General features: G+C 45.2%; 1 pseudogene; it reads left to right on the forward strand.

Annotated features, from left to right (window-relative positions):
- The first annotated feature begins 1,644 nt into the window (after positions 1-1,644).
- LOC126471910 (5S ribosomal RNA) lies at positions 1,645-1,762 on the forward strand (annotated as a pseudogene).
- Positions 1,763-8,103: the final 6,341 nt, after the last annotated feature.

Here is an 8,103-nt window from a genome sequence, read left to right on the forward strand (position 1 = left end):
AGACTAAGCTGTTTCACAAAGACTTCTCCTGTACTTGCTGCTCTCTTCCCATGTATTAGTCGCATTGACTCATCTTGTTGTGTACATAGTTCCGCGTAGTCAGCCGTACACAACTTTCCCACTAGAGCGCGCTCTGCTAAGCACAACAGCGCGGGCGCAGCGCTCGTCCGTCCCCGCACTACGAGATGGCGCTGCCATAGAGACGGACCAAATTCTGCTTCCGCTGATCCACGTATTAATATGTAACGCAGCCAATGAGATTGCTGCTAACGTAGAACCTTTTCTCCTCGTGGATCACACTCGCGCAGTGATACATGAACGTGCGAGGTATTATAACGAATGTACAGACCTCCGATTAGTCAGTCTGCATTTGTCTGCACCAGTCTGTACCAGTCTGCATTAGTCTGTGCCAGTCTGTACGTTTGTCTGTACATTTGTCTGTACCAGTCTATAGTCAAGTCTCAGTCTGCGCCTAATAAGATTACCATATTCCTGTACATAGCCATGAAGATAAATGAATAGACACTTTTGTCAAGTATCAGAGATATATGTGAGAATAAGATTAACGTACTAATACCAAAGGAACTTCAGATTGTCAATTGTAAATAGTATCCAGAACCAAGTTAAGTAATTTTTATGCTTGTTATTATTTTAATAAATGTGTGTGAAAATTAATCGGGTTCTGTTTAAAGTTGGTCACCGTCAATCTGCTTCTCTAAGCATGCAAGTGGAATTTCTATCGTCTGACCTAACGGCAGAAGGTAAACACGCCACGATAAGACCACGAGACACATTGCTGACACTCGCCTATTTTGTTAGAGCGACTAGTCAAATAATCTGATGGTGTGTGCACTGAAGGTCTTACAGTACGCACACCACACATCTCTTGTATGTTCTCCAGCCAGTTGGGTGCCAGTGGTGCCAATTCGTTTATCCGCCAAATTTATTCACCCAGAAACACGTTATGCTGGAAATTTCCATCTTTGGCGGCCACGTGCTGTCGGCACAAGAAGATTCCTTCTTCGACGGCCAGGTTCTCATCGATACGATGTACAGGCTCTACATTTACATCGATACGCTGCAAATCACATCTAAGTGCCTGGCGGAGGGTTCATCAAACCACCTTCAAAATTCTCTATTATTCCAATATCGCAGAGTGCGCGGGAAAGACGAACACCTATATCTTTCCGTGCGAGCTCTGATTTTCCTTTTTTAATTTTGGTTATCGTTTCTCCCTATGTAGGTCGGCGTGAACAAAATATTTTGGCATTTGGAAGAGAGAGTTGGTGACTGAAATTTCGTGAGAAGATTGCGTCGCAACGAAAAACGCCTTTGTTTTAATGATATCCAGTCCAAATTCTGTATCATTTCAGTCACACTCTCTCCCATATTTCGCGATGATACAAAACATGCTGCCCTACTTTGAACCCTTTCGATGTACTGCGACAATCCTATCTGGTAAGTATCCCACACGGCGCAACAGTATCCTAAAACAGGACGGACAACCGTAGTGTAGGCAGTCTCCTTAGCAGATCTGTTACATTTTCTAAGTGTCCTGCCAATAAACGCAGTCTTTGGTTAACCTTCCCCACAACATTTTCTATGTGTTCCTTTCAATTTAAGTTGTTCGTAATTTTAATTCCTGGCAACGGCCTTGCTGCAGTGGATACACCGGTTCCCGTGAGATCACCGAAGTTAAGCACTGTCGGGCGTGGTCGGCACTTGGATGGGTGACCATCCAGGCCGCCATGCGCTGTTGCCACTTTTCGGGGTGCACTCTGCCTCGTGATGCCAATTGAGGAGCTACTCGACCGATTAGTAGCGGCTTCGGTCAAGAATACCATCATAACGACTGGGAGAGCGGTGTGCTGACCCCACGCCCCTCCTATCCGCATCCTCCACTGAGGATGACACGGCGGTCGGATGGTCCCGATAGGCTACTTTTGGCCTGAAGCCGGAGTGCCTAATTTTAATTCCTAGGTACTTAGTTGAATTTACGGCCTTTAGATTTAACTGATTTATCGTGTAACCGAAGTTTAACGGATTCCTTTTAGCACTCATGTGGATGACCTCACACTTTTCATTATTTAGGGTCAATTGCCAATTTTCGCACATACAGATACCTTTTCTAAATCGTTTTGCATTTTTTAAAATCTTCTGATGACTTCAGTAGTCGATAAACGACAGCGTCATCTGCCAACAATCTAAGACGGCTGCCCAGATTGTCTCCTAAATCGTTTATATAGATAAGGAACAGCAAAGGGCCTATAACACTACCTTGGGGAACGCCAGAAATCACTTTTGTTTTAGTAGATGAACTACCATTAGCTACTACGAACTGTGACCTCTCTGACAGGAAATCACGAATCCAGTCACATAAAAAATGGTTCAAATGGCTCTGAGCACTATGGGACTTAACATCTACGGTCATCAGTCCCCTAGAACTGAGAACTATTTAAACCGAACCAACCCAAAGACATCACACAACACCCCCAGTCACATAACTGAGACGATATTCCATAAGCGCACAATTTCACTACAAGCCGCTTGCGTGTCAAAAGCCCTCCGGAAATCCAGAAATACAGAGTCCCTTGTCAAAATGGTTCAAATGGCTCTGAGCACTATGCGACTTAACTTCTGAGGTCATCAGTCGCCTAGAACTTAGAACTAATTAAACCTAACTAACCTAAGGACATCACACACATTCATGCCCGAGGCAGGATTCGAACCTGCGACCGTAGCGGTCGCCCGGTTCCAGACTGTAGCGCCTAGAACCGCACGGCCACTCCGGCCGGCAGTCCCTTGTCAGCACTCCACACTTCGTGCGAGTAAAGAGCTAGTTGTGTTTCACAGGAATAAGGTTTTCTAAATCCGTGTTGACTGTGTGTCAATAGGCCATTTTCTTCGAGGTAATTCACAATGTTCGTTACAATTAAACTACTTGAGAGGGCTTCTATGGGAAACGTTAAACAGCTGATTGTGGAAACATTTGTAAGGACATGCGGAAGAGAAATAACCAATAAACATTTGATAGAAACAGATTTTAGTTTCCAAGTGGGGGTGTAAAACTTGTCAACTGTGTACAACGAATACGTTCCAGGCTGCAAACGTTGCTCTGTGTGGCGACCGTCTGCTTCCACGACAGCATGCAACCGCGGTAGAGATACCGTTTCACAATAATTGTTCGCAGCGCTATTCAAACGATGGACTATGGAATGTTTAGCTGTCGTGTATAGCTCGTGCAGTGCTTGCAGATCGCACATAGCTTTCAGAATTCTCAGCCACGGCAACAGCAACTTCTTCAACTATTTGCGGCGCAATTGGCAGTCGGCCTCTGCAAGGAACAATTCTCCACTCGCCAGCTAATTCTAACTATCGAATCATGTTCTTCAACCCCGGTTCCGAAAGAGGACCTCTCCCTATTCCTTTAAGGGGCTCCGGAACGCCCTATACTTGCAATGTTAAAATAACGCTTATAAATTACAACTTTCCTCACAAAGTATTTGAGGTAGGAAGTTGAACTTTTTACAGATTATTTATTAGAATATGGGCTACAACTTAACACAGGGATTTTACAAAATTTTAGTTCAGTTATTAAAGATGATTTTTTTTCAATTGTAATGAAAATTCACAACATTTTTTTGCAATTTTTTATTTATATATTCAAAAATATACAGTTTTTTTGGAAAAAGGCTGTGTTAAATTATGCAGAAGGTACTGTGTAACATTTACTGAAAGTTTGAAACAAATATGTTTGGAAGATCCTTAGAAAACATGTAATTAGTATGAGAAAATAAAAGTTTTGGGAATCGAGCGACAAAGATTGGATTAACTTTTTAGTGCATTCCAGGTCCATAGGATGGATTATCTTCATCTTCTGCAAACTCCTCCTCCAGCTTCCTCTTGTTCCTCCTCCTGTTTACTCTTGCTTATATTTCTAGACTCTTTACAGCCCTGTCTGCAGCTCGAAGGCGTTCCTTGTCTAAAGCAAGCATCGCTCGTTGTTGTGTTCGTAGATTTTGCTACCATTTTCTTCAGTTGCAGTTACTGCAACACTGTTCCAAAAGGTGGTCATGTATGAACACTTATCACATTTCAGTTGTATTTCACTAGCAAGTCCTACGTGCTTTACTATGGAGAGTTCCAGACCAACTTCACTACAATGAATACATCTTACACAGTTCGAAAAAATTCATTGGAGAACCGACATACCAAATATTTCATTCACATCCGATTCGCCCATAAAACATTCATAGTTTTCACTCATTGAACCAAGCTTCTTCTGTGAAGTATTTTCTTTCCCACTTTGACTGCTATGGGCAGGTGTACTTGAGAGGTTAGGTTCACTCACTTGGTTATCGTCTTTATTGTTTACAGTAATAACACATACCTTTGGGTTTCCAACATTTCTCCTTTTCTTAAAAGCCTTCAGAGGATTTCTAATAACTTTACTTTTACTCATTATTATACTTCAACAAAACAGAGACTCAAGAAACAGAATTAATTACGAATATTTTCGAGATAACGACAGAGTAAATAAACATGAAACAATCGACAATCACACCAGCGATATATATTGAACCATCATAGGTTAGCCACAACACATACTTTATCTCACATCACTAAAATGTACCTGATGAACACGGACGTTAATAATAACACCATTTGACAGCAGTTTAACAGCGCCACAGTGGGTCACGCCCATGTAGAACACATTAAAAAAAAAAAATTAAAAATAGTTGTAGTCTTCGGAATTGAATAAATTCAGAAAACGCAAAAAAGTAAAAATTGAACTTTTCATGACTTTGAGCCTTTCCGGAGCCCCTTAACGCTACGATACCCGCGAAGAGCAACCGGAATATTGCTGTCGTTTTGATTAATCAGCTTTGCGAGTAAAGCCCTGCTCACCTTGTCTAGACCCCTGTTGACTGTCTGCAACTGTAATGCACACTGATGCTCGTGTTTCAGCCTACGTTACCGTACCAGTACCAGCGCCTATCGGAGTCATGACACTAACACTATTAGCAATGCAAACCTGCCGCGCACATTCCGAACATAATTCCTATAATTTTTGGTACCCTTGGTTTTTCGTCTACACTGGATCATGTAGCGACAGTTTAATTACGACCAACCTACAGTCCTGGAAATGGAAAAAAGAACACATTGACACCGGTGTGTCAGACCCACCATACTTGCTCCGGACACTGCGAGAGGGCTGTACAAGCAATGATCACACGCACGGCACAGCGGACACACCAGGAACCGCGGTGTTGGCCGTCGAATGGCGCTAGCTGCGCAGCATTTGTGCACCGCCGCCGTCAGTGTCAGCCAGTTTGCCGTGGCATACGGAGCTCCATCGCAGTCTTTAACACTGGTAGCATGCCGCGACAGCGTGGACATGAATCGTATGTGCAGTTGACGGACTTTGAGCGAGGGCGTATAGTGGGTATGCGGGAGGCCGCGTGGACGTACCGCCGAATTGCTCAACACGTGGGGCGTGAGGTCTCCACAGTACACCGATGTTGTCGCCAGTGGTCGGCGGAAGGTGCACGTGCCCGTCGACCTGGGACGCACGGATAAACGCCAAGACCGTAGGATCCTACGCAGTGCCGTAGGGGACCGCACCGCCACTTCCCAGCAAATTAGGGACACTGTTGCTCCTGGGGTATCGGCGAGGACCATTCGCAACCGTCTCCATGAAACTGGGCTACGGTCCCGCACACCGTTAGGCCGTCTTTCGCTCACGCCCCAACATCGTGCAGCCCGCCTCCAGTGGTGTCGCGACAGGCAGGATTCGAACCTGTGACCGTAGCAGCAGCGCGGTTCTGGACTAAAGCGCCTAGAACCGCTCGGTCACAGCGGCCGGCCGCTAATGACCACGCGTGATACTAAGGCCCCACAATCTAGACTGAAGACGCAAACAAACTGGCAAGGGCATGCGTGTTCAAATACAAAGATATATAAACAGGCAGAAGATGGCGCTGCGGTCGGCTACGTCTATACAGGGTGTTACAAAAAGGTACGGCCAAACTTTCAGGAAACATTCCTCACACACAAATAAAGAAAAGATGTTATGTGGACATGTGTCCGGAAACGCTTAATTTCCATGTTTGAGCTCATTTTAGTTTCGTCAGTATGTCCTTCCATCTCCGCTCAATCGAGCACGTTATCATAATTTCATACGGGATACTCTACCCGTGCTGCTAGAACATGTGCCTTTACAAGTACGACACAACATGTGGTTCATGCACGATGAAGCTTCTGCACATTTCAGTCGATGTGTTCGTACGCTTCTCACAACAGATTCGGTGACCGATGGATTGGTAGAGGCGGACCAATTCCATGGCCTCCACTCTCTCCTGACCTCAACCCTCTTGGCCTTCATTTATGGGGGCATTTGAAAGCTCTTGTCCACGCAACCCCGGTACCAAATGTAGAGACTCTTCGTGCTCGTATTGTGGACGGCTGTGATACAATACGCCATTCTCCAGGGCTGCATCAGTGCATCAGGGATTCCATGCGACGGAGGGTGGATGCATGTATCCTCGCTAACGGAGGACATTTTGAACATTTCCTGTTACAAAGTGTTTGAAGTCACGCTGGTACGTTCTGTTGCTGTGTGTTTCCATTCCATGATTAATGTGATCTGAAGAGAAGCAATAAAATGAGCTCTAACATGGAAAGTAAGCGTTTCCGGACACATGTCCACATAACATATTTTCTTTCTTTGTGTGTGAGGAATGTTTCCTGAAAGTTTGGCCGTAACTTTTTGTAACACCCTGTATAAGACAAAAAGTGTCTTGCGCAGTTGTTAGATCGGTTACTGCTGCTACTATGGCAGGTTATCAAGATTTAAGTGAGTTTGAACGTGGTGTTACAATTGGCGCACGAGAGATGGGACACAGCATCTCCGAGGTAGCGATCAAGTGGGAATTGTCCCGTTCGACTGTCTCCGAGTGTTCCGTGAATATCAGGAATCCGGTAAATATGAAATCTCAGACATCGCTGCGGCCGGAGAAAGATCCTGAAATAACGAGACCAACGATGACTGAAGAGAATCGTTCACCGTGACAGAATTGCAACCCTTCCGCACATTGCTGAAGGTTGCAATGCTGGACCATCCACAATTGTCAACGTGTAAACCATTCAACGAAACATCATCGATATGGGCTTTCGTAACCAAAGGCCGGCTCTTGTATCCTGGATAACTTCACGACTCAAAGCTTTACGCCTCGCCTGGGCCCGTCAACACCGACATTGGACTGTTGATGACTGGAAACATGCTGCCTGGTCGGAGGAGTCACGTTTCATATTGTGTCGAGCAGATGGACGTGTACGGATATGGAGAAAACCTTATGAATCCATGGGCCCTGCATGTCGGCAGGGCACTCTTCAAGCTGATGGAGGCTCTGTAACGGTGTGAGGCGTGTGCAGTTGGAGTGATATGGGAACCCTGATACGTCTCGATACGACTCTGACAGGTGATACGTACGTAAGCATCCTGTCTGATAACCCGCATGCATTCATGTTCCATGGTGCATTCTGACGGACTTTGGCAGTTGCAGCAGGACAACGCGACACCCCATCCGCCCATAATTGCTAGAGTGGCTCCAGGAACACTCTTCTGAGTTTAAACACTTCCGCTGGCCACCAAACTCCCCAGAAATGAACGTTATTGAGCATATCTCGGATGCCTTGCAACGTGCTTTTGCGAAGAGACCTCCATCCCCTCGTACTCTTACGGATTCATGGATATCGCTGCAGAAGTCATGGTTTCAGTTCCCTCCACACTACTTCAGACATTAGTCGAGTCGATGCCACGTTGTGTTACGGCATTTCCGCGTGCTCGTGGGGGGCCTACACGTAATTAGGCAAGTGTTCCAGTTTCTTTGGCTCTTCAGTGTATATGTGGTCTACTGTGAACAGCGGATGGTCTGAAAGTCCCTTCGGCGGCCGTTGTGATAGTAAACATAAGCACCTTTGATTATAACATCTCATCCTTTCAGATATTTCACTAACATAATGACTCATTTCAGTGTGTAACTGCAAGACAGAAATTTAATTTACGAACGAACGACAACCAGTCACTGTTCACTAATGCTT

The sequence above is a fragment of the Schistocerca serialis genome, chromosome 3 (genome assembly GCF_023864345.2).
Source record: "Schistocerca serialis cubense isolate TAMUIC-IGC-003099 chromosome 3, iqSchSeri2.2, whole genome shotgun sequence".
Classification (NCBI taxonomy): Eukaryota; Metazoa; Arthropoda; class Insecta; order Orthoptera; family Acrididae; genus Schistocerca; species Schistocerca serialis.